The 15,760-nt window shown below is 38.8% G+C and overlaps 2 pseudogenes; both read right to left on the reverse strand.

The window, feature by feature from the left end:
• Window positions 1–270: 270 nt before the first annotated feature.
• On the reverse strand, window positions 271–3,262 carry LOC123331056 (annotated as a pseudogene).
• A 7,141-nt stretch (window positions 3,263–10,403) lies between these two features.
• On the reverse strand, window positions 10,404–11,574 carry LOC123331032 (annotated as a pseudogene).
• Window positions 11,575–15,760: the final 4,186 nt, after the last annotated feature.

Here is a 15,760-nt window from a genome sequence, read left to right on the forward strand (position 1 = left end):
TAGAGAAATATCGCACGGTATCATTTACATGCAGAAATTTAAAAAGAAAAGATATGACGAACACACTGCTATACTTAAAATGGATGTTGAATGAAGACCTACCTACTGCACAGGGAGTGCTGCTCAATATTATGTAACAATGTAAATGGGGAGAGAGTTTGAAACAGAAAAGGTACATGTATATGTATAGTTGAATCACTTGCTTTACACATGACATTTGGTGAATTTAGGGAACAGCACTATTCCCACGACGTTGTGATTCCTGCTTTCCTAAATTTCAGAAACAAAACTGCTATCATCATCTTTATCATCACTATTATAATCCTCATCCTAGATTACATTACAGACTATTATAAAAGTATATAAACATACTAAACATTTAATTAGAAGGTATATGTGCATATAGACACTATGAATAAAATGCCTAAATAACTAAACCTCGTACTGCCTAGATATTAAAGGAAGCAAATAGACTGAGACGTGAACTATGACTAGCTTCACCATGGGAGCTAACATTGCCTTAACACATGTGGACAATTATAACTAAAACAACAAAAGAGCATACTGTCCAAAGCACTGCCAGCAGACGTAATCTCTAAATGAGTTGCTGAGTGTGTGTGTGTGTGTGTGTGTGTGTGTGTGTGCCCGCGCGCACGCGCGCGCATGCGCGTGCTCAGTCGCTCGGTCGTATTTGAGACCGCCTGGACTGTAGCCCACCAGGCTCCTCTGTTCATGGAATTTCACGGGCAAGTAGACTGGAGTGAATTGCCGTTTCCTGTTCAAGGGCATCTTCCTGACCCAGGGATCGAACTCGTGTCTCTTGCATCTCCTGCATTGGCAGGCAGATTCTTTACCACCGTGCCATCTGAATGGAATTGGGAAGATACCTGTTAATGATTCTATTGACAGATGCTCATTTTCCTTGTGAATATCAGTTCAAAGGTTTAAAAATCATATCACTTATAGAAGGTTAAAACTATGGAGGATTAGGCAAGGCACACTAATGTAAACGCAATTGTGGAAACTTTGTGCCATTCTGAAAAGAACTAACATTTTCTTTACATTAAAAATGCATATATTTTATTTTTAAAATATGAATTAGCATTGGGGTAGTTTGGAAGGCAGTGATGAAATAATTCTAAGCAGATTATTTTGGGGTCAAAATTGTTGCATAGTATATAGAAATATATACAAAGTAAAAGTGTTGAGACAAACAGGGAGATTCTTCTATAACATGCAGTTAGGAAAAGTACTCAGTACACGAAAGATTTTCTTTTGCTATGATTATTGAAGTAATTCCTCATGAGGGTACAGTGGGCTAAATAAACATACTCCTAGTGTTTATTGATTCTTTGAAGTTTTAGACTTTGCCAGGAGTCTGACATAGGGCAGGGTAATATGCATTTGTTCATTCACTTGTTCAATTCCTCCTTCAAATGGTCATTACTTAACTGCTACTGGTCAGTTTCCATGCAATTGAACCAAAAAATGCCAACAATAGAAGTAGAAAAATAGAAGCTGTGATTTAGGTAAGGAATCTTGCATGTTTTAAGGTATATTTAAGCCAAAAGTCTTAAGAGCTTGCATTCTATTTTGTTTTTTTCATAAAGTATGTCATGAACATTGTTGGTTATTCACAATACAGGATTATTTAGGTATGAAATATTGAAGACAATTTTACTAATTATCCCACCAGGCACCTGTGTCTGTGGGGATTCTCCAGGCAAGAATACTGGAGTGGGTAGCCATTCTCCCCTCCAGGGGATCTTCCCAACCCAGAGATCAAACCCAGGTTTCCTGCATTGCAGGCAGATTCTTTACCAGCTGAGCCACCAGGGAAGCCCAAAAAATATTTAAGCACAGTCAACTGTGGGTTATTTTAAAGTATCTAAAAGTATCTTATAAGCTAGAAATAGTTAAGTTTTTCAGGGGAAAATATAGATATTTAAAATCTTTCTCTGATAACTGTGTGACAAACAGCTAAAACATTTATAAATATACTCATCATGCTATATTTATGTTTTCAGTCACACAGTGGAGTCCAATTCTTTGTGACCCCATGGACTACAGCAAGCCAGGCCTCCCTGTCCATCACCAACTCCCAGAGTCTGCTCAAACTCATGTCCATTGAGATGGTTATGCCATCCAACCATCCCGTCTTCTGTCATCCCATCTGCTCCTGCCTTCAATCCATACTTTAAGTAACAACTTTCTCAATGCTGCAATCACATCCTTGTTCTGAAGGCTGTCTATCATGGGATTGAACATCCGAGTCACTATGGTATAGAACAGAGAGAGGAGTCTGTCAGTTCCTGCAGAATGTCTGGATTTGGCCCTTAAGTAGGTAATGGTAGCAGAGCCAAAGAATAAAAGCACAACCAACAGGTGAGAAGAATACGTGGAGAAGGCTTTGGCTCTTCTGGCTGTTGGCAACCTTAAAATAGTGCAGACGATTTTACTGTAAGAGGCAAGTATTAATATAAAAGGCACTGCAGCAACCAGCAGAACTGCTACACAGACTGAGAGCGCATGTGCAAAAGTGTCTCTGCAGGCCAGCTTCAGAATGGGGGGAATGTCACAGAAGTGGTTAATCTCGTTCGAATGACAGAAGTGCAGAGAGAAGATCTGGCACATTTGCCCTGTCTGCACTGGGATTCCACTGACCCGGAGCCCACAGCCAGCTGGAGGCACACCTTTGGGGTCATGACCAGGGGACAGTGCAGAGGGCCACAGATGGCCACGCAGCAGTCACAGGCCATCACCGCCAGGAGGAAGCACTCAGTGGCTCAGAGGATAAGGAAGAAGCACGTTTGGGCAGCACAGTCCAGCACAGAAATGCTTCTGTCCTGAGTCCAAAGGTTCACCAGAATCCTAGGGAGAGTGACGGACACGGAACAGATTTCCAAGGAGGAAAAGTTTGCCAGGAAGAAATACATGGGTTTCTGCAGAGTTGGGTCAAGCCTAGTTAGTATTATTATGAGACTATTTCCAGTTAAGATAATGATGTAAATGATGGAGAACACCCCAAATAATAGCCCTTGAAGGTTTGGAAGGTCAGAAAACCCCAGGAGAACAAGTTGTATCACTGCGGATACGTTGTCTTCTGCTTCCATCTCTTCATATCTCATCTGTGGGAATGATACAATCAGAAATACCATTATTTCACTTTTTGACTTTTGTTTCCTTACTTATAAACAAGATGCTATGTCCTCTTATTTTCCCAGTTCCCTATAAAAACAAAACCTATTACTTATAAGACCTGTGGAAGTGTAGTGAAATATATTTTTCATTAATATTAAATATATTTTTAAGAAAATAAATCTCTTCAGTCTCTTTTATCTATCATGGGTTATCATATATTTTTTATATCAAAGCTCATATGTTTATAATGTAAGTATGTGTCTTCAATTAAACAATAAAAATGTAAAATATGAATTTGTATTCGGTTCTATCAGTCATTTCCCTATTCTGGCTGCTCTGTTTTGCTCCTCACCTCTCAATTCTGTTTTTAATCATTATCAATGTGAAAGTAATTTGGTTGCACAATTAAACTATTTGTAAGCCATCTGAAAGAGATGGGAATACCAAACCACCTGACCTGCCTCTTGAGAAACCTATATGCAGGTCAGGAAGCAACAGTTAGAACTGGACATGGAACAACAGACTGGTTCCAAATAGGAAAAGGAGTACATCAAGGCTGTATATTGTCACCCTGCTTATTTAACTTCTATGCAGAGCATCATGAGAAACGCTGGGCTGGAAGAAACACAAGCTGGAATCAAGATTGCCGGGAGAAATATCAATAACCTCAGATATACCACCCTTATGGCAGAAAGTGAAGAGGAACTAAAAAGCCTCTTGATGAAGGTGCAAGAGGAGAGTGAAAAAATTGGCTTAAAGCTCAACATTCAGAAAACTAAGACCATGACATCTGGTCCCATCACTTCATGGGATATAGATGGGGAAACGGTGTCAGGTTTTATTTCAGGGGGCTCCAAAATCACTGCAGATGGTGATTGCAGCCAGGAAATTAAAAGATGCCTACTCCGCGGAAGGAAAGTTATGATCAACCTGGATAGCATATTGAAAAACAGAGATATTACTTTGCCAACAAAGGTCCGTCCAGTCTAAGCTACGGTTTTTCCAGTGGTCATGTATGGATGTGAGAGTTGGACTGTGAAGAAAGCTGAGTGACGAAGAAGTGATGCTTTTGAACTGTAGTGTTGGAAAAGACTCTTGAGAGTCCCTTGGACTGCAAGGAGGTCCAACCAGTCTATCCTAAAGGAGATCAGTCCTGGGTGTTCAGTGGAAGGACTGATGCTAAAGCTGAAACTCCAATACTTTGGCCACCTCATGCAAAGAGTTGACTCATTGGAAAAGACCCTGATGCTGGGAGGGATTGGGGGCAGGAGAAGAAGGGGATGTACAGAGGATGAGATGGCTGGATGGCATCACTGACTCGATGGACATGAGTTTGAGTGAACCCTGGGACTTGATGATGGACAGGAAGGCCTGGCGTGCTGCTATTCATGGGGTCACAAAGAGTTGGACATGACTGAGTGACTGAACTGAACTGAAGCCATCTAAGAAATTTTTAGGGGTAACTACAGTTAATCTTTTAAATTTCTTTATTTTTTAATTGAATTATAATAGCTTTACAGAATTTTGTTGGTTTCTGCCAAACATTGACATGTAGTTAATTTTGAAATTGATAGTTTACCTGCTGCTCTTTACTTTGGAAATTTGCATATTTAGGCCATTTTATCTGAAAACAAAATTGACATGTTGACCAATAAGTATTATGGGATGATAAATATAATAATGTTTAAAATGATGCATTTCAATGTAGGGTCTATAAATAAAGCAGTCATAATTTATATTCAGATTTTTCAGTCAGAAGAAAAGGAACTAAACTCATCTTCCTTTCCAGGAACTCTAGAGGTAAGAGGCATGTTCATCTATCACTTCTGTTCAAGCAAGTAATTCTAACAAGAATGTTCACTCCTCACACACTTATTTTAAGAGACATCAGCCCAACTCACCTCTGAAACCTTCCTAAATTACCCCGTTCCTCTATAATTGCTATTGTTCTGCCAACCATTTAATACATTCATTCTTTCTTTTTGTTATGTGTATGTCTGTTAGTTCAGGCATGAGAATGTATTGAGCTGAGATTGCCCATCATTATGTTATACTTTTCTTATTGCTATAATTAGATTATAAATTTATTTGGATATTCTATACATTTTTTGTACAAGGCTTAGCATATCTCTTCCATAAAACTTGATACATTAACTGCTTGAATAAATTAAAAGTGAATCAATTTGATTCTTAATTTTTTTAGAATAGTCCTCAAGGTGTAAGCAAAGGTTCCTACCCCAGATTCAGAACTTCTCTCCCCATCTCTCCTGCTAGAGTTTAACCATGCCTTCAGTGGTGTGTGCGTAGGAGAGTTGCTGTTATTCAGTGGCTAAGTCCATCTCTTTGCAACCCATGAACTGCAGCACAGCAGGCTTCCCTGTCCTTCATCATCTCCCTGAATTTTCTCAAACTCATATCCATTGAGTCAGTGATGCCATCCAGCCATCTCATCCTCTGTCGCCCCTTTCTCCTCTTGCACTCAATCATTCCCAGCATCAGGGTCTTTTCCAATGAGTTGTATCTTTGCATCAGATGGCCAAAGTATTGGAGCTTCAGCTTCAGCATCAGTCCTTCCAATGAATATTCAGAGTTAATTCCTCTAGAATTGACTAGTTTGACATCCTTGCTGTCCCAGGAACTCTCAAGAGTCTGTGTTAGAAATTATACTCTTTCTACTCACTCTTTCACAGTAGCAAATTACTTCATCATTTTCAGTATGTTGTATGTAACTTGCATACTATATGTTAGTTAATTTGAAAGCCAGTAAATCCCTGCAAAGGAAACACACCTATATCCATATTCTAAAATGATAATAAGTGAGGACAGTGGTCAAGTTTCAGCTACAAAAATGTAGAGATACACGAGGCAAAAACAATAGTCCAAACAAGATTTGAGAATCCTGAGGAATACTGTAACTTAGAAAAGGCAAGTTAAGTAGAAATTTCTTTTACCATCTACACTATTCCAGACTATATACATACTAAGGAACTGAAGGTATTTGAACCTTGCCTCATTATTATACGTCACTTCAGTCGTATTCTCCCAAAGAAAATGCTATTTTAAGAAATATAAAAATGCTATAACTGTGTGGTTAAAAATGATCAGAAACAAGTGGCTGATAGGTGATGTTACTAAGAAATGGTTTCATCTGTATAAGTCTAGACAACCATGAATATTTTTTACTATCTCATCCTGACAGTTTAACCATGTTTTATTCACCTGTTTAATTCAATGTAGATAATAGTACTAGGACTCTGATTAAAGTTGTCTTGTGGAATGAATCGCACTTTTTGTTTCAACTAGCTTGTATCATCCACCTACATTTGATGAGCTAACCATTGCTTTCAGAAACTGTCATCTGCTTTATTCTTTTTATCGTATCTGCTCTTTATGTAAGGTCTTCTCACAATTCTTATTGTTCCCCTCTCTCAATTATTCCTACTGTTCAAGCAGAGTAATGCATTTGAAATGCATACAGAAATAAAATATTGCCAGAAAAAGAAAGAACAACAGAACTTGATAGCAAGACTGTAGTGAAATCTTGTTTTGCCTCAATTTTTATTTGTCAAATGGAACCACATTTTATGACTGTTAAGTGGAATTATCAGTGTAAAGCCATGATTTGAAAGTAAGAAATATTATAATTTTTCAAATTCTATCAAATTGGACTTATCTTCAAAACTCTAAGTGTTAGTTGTTCAGTCATGTCCGACTATTTTGCCATCCCATGGACCGTAACCTGCCAGGCTCCTCTGTCCAAGGGTTTCCCAGGCAAGAATACTGGAGTGGGTTGCCATTTGCATTCACAGGGATCTTCCTGACCCAGGGATTGAACCCGGGTCTCCTGCACTGCAGGCAGACTCTGTGCCATCTGAGTCACTAGGGACCACACTTCTGAACTCTATCTCACCAATAATTTCCCTCAAATTATGCCACACATGTTCTGGGTTCTGTGACTTCTAGAAACTATTGGGTCCTTCTATTATACTATTCAGAAAGAAAAACAAATAGCTAATTCAGCTATATGTAGCAACTTTCTTTTACTTAAATTATTCATTTTTTTAATATTTCCACTAAAATAATGATTTTGTTTGCTGTGGGGGTTATGATATTAAGTGTAGGTGGTATGTCATAATTCATTTATTACAACTGACAGCAAGTTTATAAAATCAAATTGAAGACAGGAAATAAAATCTAAAATTGATGAATGAAGTACAGAAACCTTTCTTTTAAGGAGAATTCTCCAAAGACAAAAAGAAAACATGCCAATATATTTTTAATACTTTCAAATTCATTTACCACAGAACTTAATTTTAACAATCAAACGATTCCCTTGGTGTTAGTAGGATGCAAACTCATTATAATAAAGTCCATTCTCTTATCTTACTCCTTAGTAATATACAATTACAATTTTAAGAGCTTGAATACATACAAACTGTTTGAAAGAGGTATAACACATAGTAATCAATTAATAAATACTCACAGTTAAGATGATAATGATGATGATGAAGATGTCAGTAATCTAGTATATTGGACCATTGTGTTACAAAATACTTTGTAATTTCTCATTTGATAATATAATGATGAGAACAAGAAAAGTAAAAAGCTGTGTGAATCAGGGTTTGAAGTCAAACAACAATAATTACATGCAACAATTTCTTTCTTAAATTTTCCAAAGTAAGTTTTGTCTTTCTGATGCTAATTATCTACAGATATATAAAAAAATAATTTGCAATTGGAAAAAAATGGTTCATGCTTACCTGTTTAAATTGATATCAAATATAATGCTTACCTTTACAGATAGAGTGAAAAGACAGAGAGAAAATGAGAGTTTTTCCCTCATAGTTAGATAATTCAGATTTATTTAAAACAGAGGTTAATTGGCATCTAATATATGTTATATTGTTTTACCATGTAGAGTTCTTTAAATAGGAAATATTTACTCTTGGGATCAGCTCCTTCCCCAGGTTACCTCCTAATTGAACTAAACTATTCTCCCTGACACTCAAGGACTTTATTACAACAACCAAAATCATATCTGCTCATACCACTCCTCAAAATTCTCTACCTCTCTTATGGTATTTTGTGATCATTAAGAAATATACACAATGTAAAATCAGAAGTTTATGATTACATATTACTTGTGATATGAAATAAAGATGTTCTTAAAAAGGATGCAATTATACAATGTTTCAAATTGAAGATAATTTTTCTGAAGTAGGAAAAAATTCAGAAGTAGGAAATCCAGGGATGTTGGGGGTGGTTATGCCATCTTCAGCATGAATCTCATCTACACAATCACAGAGTAGCCAGGTCTGCCTCTTAACTTCCCAGACTACAGAAAGGGAGCTGATGATCAGGGGAATCAATCACTAATTCCTTTTTTGATGTACAAGCTGGAAACAGCATGCAGAGTTTCCAGGAATAGTCCCTCATCTCAACTTTAGTTGCAAGATCACTCCAAGTAGGAAGAGAGGATGGAAATATTTCTAGCTGTCCTGCCATGTGACTGGCTAAGAATCCTTATTTCTATCATTAATTGCCTTCGCTTGGAACAACCTGAAATTCTAAGTAGTTACTGTATAGACTTCCCAGTAAAGGATGTTCTCAGATTAGGTCGGGCTAGTCAAGGCTATGGTTTTTCCTGTGGTCATGTATGGATGTGAGAGTTGGAGCATGAACAAAGCTGAGCACCGAAGAATTGATGCTTTTGAACTGTGGTGTTGGAGAAGACTCTTGAGAGTCCCTTGGACTGCAAGGAGATCCAACCAGTCCATTCTAAAGGAGATCAGTCCTAGGTGAAGGACTGATGCTAAAGCTGAAACTCCAGTACTTTGGCCACTTCATGCGAAGAGTTGACTCATTGGAAAAGACTCTGATGCTGGGAGGGATTGGGGGCAAGAGAAGGGGACGACAAAGGATGAGATGGCTGGATGGCATCGCGGACTCGATGGACGTGAGTCTGAGTGAACTCCGGGAGTTGGTGATGGACAGGGAGGCCTGGCGTGCTGCAATTCATGGGGTCACAAAGAGTCGGACACGACTGAGCGACTGAGCTGAGCTGAACTGATGCCAAAACTATTACTGCTGCTAAAGAAACAATGTGTCAATGTCCCTTGTGAAAAAGCATTCTTCAACATATAACAACATTCAACCAAAATGAACCCAGACAGGAATATGCATGTTTTCTGTCTCATTAAACATACATTTTTGGTGGTATATATTTTGAAGCCATTGTTTTAACATAACAGAGAATCTAATCTCACTAAATGACTCACAAAGTCATATACTGGGTAGCCCTATCAGGTGGCCAGAGGTGAAGAAACGCTGCTACCCAGAAAGCAGGTATAATTTAAAATTCTGTAAAAACAAGATACAAGAAATAATGTTTGGTCTTTACTTCAAGAGATTAATGGAGCCCCAGATGGCAATCTTTGGCTAATTTTTCAAAAAAGTATAGATAAAGTCCAGTGTTTTTATGAACCATATCATAAATTTCTTTCCTGTCAATTTAAAATATATTACCTGGTAATGGGTAGAAAACAAAAAAACAAATGTCAAGAAATAATTTCTAGGGGCTGCCTCATGTGAATTAAAAGTTTGGGAAGACAAGGCTTAGAGAAATAAAAGGAATAAATATAAACATCACAAGGAATTTTGTAATGGTATAATCCTGCCCTTGTTAATAAACACTGAGTTCACAATGATATACATGTTTACTGAGTTTCATTTGAATATTACTGAAGGTTTAGCTCTGACTTAGAACTCAGCACATGAAAGCCTTTCTTTTGGTATTCTGATTGGAGTAATTCCACATGAGGGTAAAGTGGGTTAAATAGCTATGCTCCCAATGTTTAGTGGTTCTCTGAAATCTCTAGATTTTTTGACACCAGTCTGAGGTAAGCCATAGCAGTGTTTATTTCTCTATTCATCCATTCAATCCCTCTGTCACATATTATTTAAGTGCTACTGAGGAGTTACTGTGCCACAGAATCAAGGAAAGCCAACAAGTACAGGTGTGGATAAGTAAGCAATTATGTAGGTAAATAATCTTGCATATCTGCAGTATATTTGAGCCAAAAATCTTAGCAGACTGAATTCTGTTGTTGTTGTTGTTCACTGGCTAAGTCATGTCTGACTCTTTGTGATCCATGGATTGCAGCATGCCCGGCTACCCTGTCCTTCACCATCTCCCAGAGTTTGCTCAAACACATGTCCTTTGAGTCAGTGATGCCATCCAACCATCTCATCCTCTGAAACGATGCACATAACACTTTTATTCATAAACAGGATTATTTTTAGACAGAGTATTGAAGATAGATTAATTTGCCTGTTATATATATAAGCACAATAAATTTTGGTTTATTATTTAAAAGTATCTAAAAGTGCATCATAAGCTAGAAGTAGTTAACTTCTTAATAGAAGAATGTAGAGATTTATAATGATTCTCTGATAAGTACATGCAAGTAGATAAAGCGTTGATAATTAAACTCATCATGCTATATTTTAAGTAATAATTTTCTCAGTGCTGCAATCATATCCTTGTTCCAAAGACCTGTATATCATGGGATTGAACATCGGAGTCACTATGGAGTAGAACAGAGAGAGGAGTCTGTCAGTTCCTGCAGAATGACTGGATTTGGGCCTTAAGTATGCAATGGTAGCAGGTCCAAAGAATAAAAGCACAACCAACAGGTGAGATGTAGAGAAGGCTTTGGCTCTTCCTCTGGCTGTTGGCGACCTCAGAATAGTGGAAATGATTTTGCTGTAAGAGGCAAGGATCAACATAAAAGTACAGCAACAAACAACAGAGTTACTGCATAGACTGAGAGCTCATGTGCAAAACTGTCTCTGCAGGCCAGCTTCAGAATAGGGGGATGTCACAGAAGTGGTTAATCTCGTTCAAATGACAGAAATGCAGAGAGAAGATCTGGCACATTTGCCCTGTCTGCACTGGGATTCCACTGACCCGGAGCCCACAGCCAGCTGGAGGCACACCTTTGGGGTCATGACCAGGGGACAGTGCAGAGGGCCACAGATGGCCACGCAGCGGTCATAGGCCATCGCCACCAGGAGGAAGCACTCAGTGGCTCCGAGGATAAGGAAGAAGCTCATTTGGGCAGCACAGTCCAGCACAGAAATGCTTCTGTCCTGAGTCCAAAGGTTCACCAGAATCCTAGGGAGAGTGATGGACACGGAACAGATTTCCAAAGAGGAAAAGTTTGCCAGGAAAAAATAAATGGGTTTGTGCAGTGCAGGGTCAAGTCTAGTTAGTATTATTATGAGACTATTTCCAGTTAAGATAATGATGTAAATGATGGAGAACACCCCAAATAATAGCCCTTGAAGGTTTGGAAGGTCAGAAAACCCCAGGAGTACAAATTCCATCACTTTGGATAGGTTGTCTTCTGCTTCCGTATCTTCATATTTCATCTGTGGGAATGATCCAATCAGAGGTACTATTATTTCACTTTCATTAGCTCTTGTTTTCTTATTTATAAAACAGGATGTTGCAACTTTCTATTTTTCAATTTCCTATAAAAACCAAACCTATAACACCAGGTGCTCTAAATGTGTGATAAAGTGTGTTTTTCATCATTATTAAATCTATCTGTAAATTAAAAAAAACTTTAATCTTTCTTTTTCTGCTGTATACAATAGTTATTTAGTTCTGAAGATAAGTGATTGTAATTTTACTATTCGTCTCAACACTCAAAAATACAAATTCTAAATTTAAGTTCCTTTGTGAAATAACTTGATATGTGCATTTGATGTGTTATTCTTTTCACCTCTCCATTCTGTTTTTCATTATCAATTCAAAATTAATCTTTTTGCTCTTTTAAATGTCTTAAGCGATATAAAATAGTTTTAGGGATACATATAGTTAATTTTTAAAAATGAGATTTTTTTCAGTTGTATTTCCAATGTCTTTTTAACTTTGACATATTTAACTTCTGCATATTTAGCTATTTTATTATAAAACAAAATTCATCAGCTAACCACTCAAGATTTTTTGAATGGTATTTAATTTTTAAAACTGTGTATTTCAATATAGTGTCTGCAAATTCAGCATTCATAATTTTTATTCACAGTTTTCTGCTCAAAGACAAAGAATTCTAAGCTGGTCTTCCTGTCCAGGAACTCTCATAACGGTGAGAGGCATGTTCATTTAGCATTTATATTCATTAAAGCATTCAAACTAGAATGTTCACCTGTTACACACTTATTGTAAGAATACATCCATCACAATAGCTATCTCAGAGCCTCCTAAATTACAAAGGACTTCAATAATTGAAACAATTCTGCTGAATACCTTTAATTAATTAATTGTTGTGGGGTTTTTTGCCCCATGTGAGTGTTAGTTCATGCATGTGAAAGCCTTGGGTTGAGATTGTCCATCTTTCTTTGCTATATCTAGATTTTAAGCTTTTGATCATCAGTGTATCTTTGTATGTAATGTGTAATATATTTCTTCCACAAAAAGTGATTTACTAACTTCTTGAATTAATAATTAAACTTTCTGGCAAGCTGCAGTTACAAGGCATCAGGAGAAAAGGCTCAGCTTTGTCAACAATCTGTTAGATATCTGGGCCTAATCATATCAGAAGGGACTAGGGCCATAGGCCCCGAGAGAATTAAACCTATGCTGCTGCTGCTAAGTCGCTTCAGTCGTGTCCGACTCCGTGCGACCCCATAGGCGGCAGCCCACCAGGCTCCCCCGTCCCTGGGATTCTCCAGGCAAGAGCACTGGAGTGGGTTGCCATTTCCTTCTCCAATGCATGAAAGTGGAAAGTGAAAGTGAAGTCGCTCAGTCGTATCTGACTCTTAGCGACCCCATGGACTGCAGCCCACCAGTCTGTGGGAGTTTCCAGGCAAGAGTACTGGAGTGGGGTACCATTGCCTTCTCCGATAACCTATACACGCTAGTAAAATAATGCTCAAAATTCTCCAAGCCAGGCTTCAGCAATACGTGAACCGTGAACTTCCAGATGTTCAAGCTGGTTTTAGAAAAGGCAGAGGAACCAGAGATCAAATTGCCAACATCCGCTGGATCATGGAAAAAGCAAGAGAGTTCCAGAAAAACATCTATTTCTGCTTTATTGACTATGCCAAAGCCTTTGGGTGTGTGGATCACAATAAACTGTGGAAAATTCTGAAAGAGATGGGAATACCAGACCACCTGACCTGCCTCTTGAGAAATCTGTATGCAGGTCAGGAAGCAACAGTTAGAACTGGACATGGAACAATAGACTGGTTCAAAATAGGAAAAGGAGTATGTCAAGGCTGTATATTGTCACCCTGCTTATTTAACTTCTATGCAGAGTACATCATGAGAAATGCTGGGCTGGAAGAAGCACAAGCTGGAATCAAGCTTGCCGGGAGAAATATCAATAACCTCAGATATGCAGATGACACCACCCTTATGGCAGAAAGTGAAGAGGAACTAAAAGCCTCTTGATGAAAGTGAAAGAGGAGAGTGAAAAAGTTGGCTTAAAGCTCAACATTCAGAAAACGAAGATCATGGCATCTGGTCCCATCACTTCATGGCAAATAGATGGGGAACCAGTGGAAACAGTGTCAGACTTTATTTTGGGGGGCTCCAAAATTACTGCAGATGGTGACTGCAGCCAGGAAATTAAAAGATGCTTACTCCTTGGAAGGAAAGTTAAAACCAACCTAGACAGCATATTGAAAAGCAGAGACATTACTTTGCCAACAAAAGTCCATCTAGTCAAGGCTATGGTTTTTCCTGTGGTCATGTATGGATGTGAGAGTTGGACTGTGAAGAAAGCTGAGCACCGAAGAATTGATGCTTTTGAACTGTGGTGTTGGAGAAGACTCTGGGAGTCCCTTGGACTGCAAGAGATCCAACCAGCCCATTCTAAAGGAGATCAGTCCTGGGTGTTCATTGGAAGGACTGATGTTGAAACTGAAACTCCAATACTTTGGCCACCTGATGCAAAGAGTTGACTCATTGGAAAAGACCTTGATGCTGGGAGGGATTTGGGGCAGGAGGAGAAGGGGACGACAGAGGATGCAATGGCTGGATGGCATCACCAACCTGATGGACATGAGTTTGAGTAAACTCTGGGAGTTGGTGATGGATTGGGAGGCCTGGAGTGCTGCGATTCATGGGATTGCAAAGAGTTGGACAAGACTGAGCAACTGAACTGGAACTGGAACTGGAACTGAAATCATCCCCTACCTATGACTTTAAGACAATTAAGAGGATTTGGGGGAATCACAGGCTACAGTCACATTTGGATTCCGGGTTATGGGGAACTTGCCCAGCCTTTATATAAACTTATAGCTGAAACTCAGCAGGCCCAAACCGACAAACTGGTTTAGTCTCCAGATACTCAAAAGGCTTTTAAGGTTCTTCAGACTGCTCTCCTGCAAGCTCCAGCTCTGAGCTTGCCCACAGGGTCAGAATTTAATTTGTCACTGAAAGGAAAGGTGTGGCATTGGGAGTTTTGACACAACCCCGAGGGCCTCACCAGCAACCTATTGCTTATCTAAGCAGAGAATTAGATGCAATTTCATGTGAGTGGCCCCACTGCCTAAGAGTAATTGGGGCAGCAGCTTTATGAGCACCTGAAGCTTTAAAAATAATTAATGGATGAAACCTTACTGTCCTGACTTCTCATGATGTGAGTGGAATCTTAAATCCTAAGGTTAATATTTGGATGACAGACAGTAGACTTCTTAAACATCAATCATTGTTGTTAGAAGGACCAGTAACTAAGCTTAAAGTCTGTAGTAATTTAAATCCTGCCACTTTCCTTCCTGAGAAGGAAAATGAAACACCTGATCACGATTGCTCCCAATTCCTAACTTTAAACTATGCAGCTTGGGAAGATCTAATGGATACCCCATTAGACAATCCTGACATGGAAATATTTACTGGTGGCAGTTCTTTTGTTCAGGATGGAAAGCATAAAGCAGGTTACGCTGTGGTGACTGCTGAACAGGTTTCCCCTCTTCATCAGTGGAAGGCTTCCCATGGTGGACATCTCTACTTCAAGGAAAAAACTTTCTCCAAGTCTGAGAATACCTTCAACAACAATCATATGGGATGCCTCTTCTTCAACTGATGACATCTAACAATCCTAAGACGGACTGATGTAACTATGGACATAATATGACTTTTAATTTTGATTTTAACTTGTTTTAATGATTATTTTGCCTTACATCTGTAACTGTGTAATTGGATTTCTTTCTAGTCGCATGAAGGCTTTTAAGTTACAAATGGTTGTCCAAGCTCCTACTAGCGCCACAGCCTCCTCCAGCAATCACTTGGGGCCCCTGGATCAGAGACCCTCAATATGAGGGTTAGGAGAATACGTTGCCTTAACAATTTAGGGACCACACCCCTAAATAGCAGGAAGTAGTTATGGAACGAAAACGATGCCCCTTTCCCTTGGCAACATAATTCTCCTATAAGAAAAGGGGGGAATGAGACAGTCACTTCCTAGGCAGGTTGATAAGAAGTCTAGGGGTCCCCAAGGAGAGAGGGGTCTGGAATTTTCAAGGAGGAAGAAAGGACAAACTTTTTTTGTCCCTCTACATTCCTTAGGATTATATAACAATAATGTATCCTGCCTGAGGACAGTCTCTG

Source organism: Bubalus bubalis, chromosome 21, assembly GCF_019923935.1.
Source record: "Bubalus bubalis isolate 160015118507 breed Murrah chromosome 21, NDDB_SH_1, whole genome shotgun sequence".
Taxonomy (NCBI): Eukaryota; Metazoa; Chordata; class Mammalia; order Artiodactyla; family Bovidae; genus Bubalus; species Bubalus bubalis.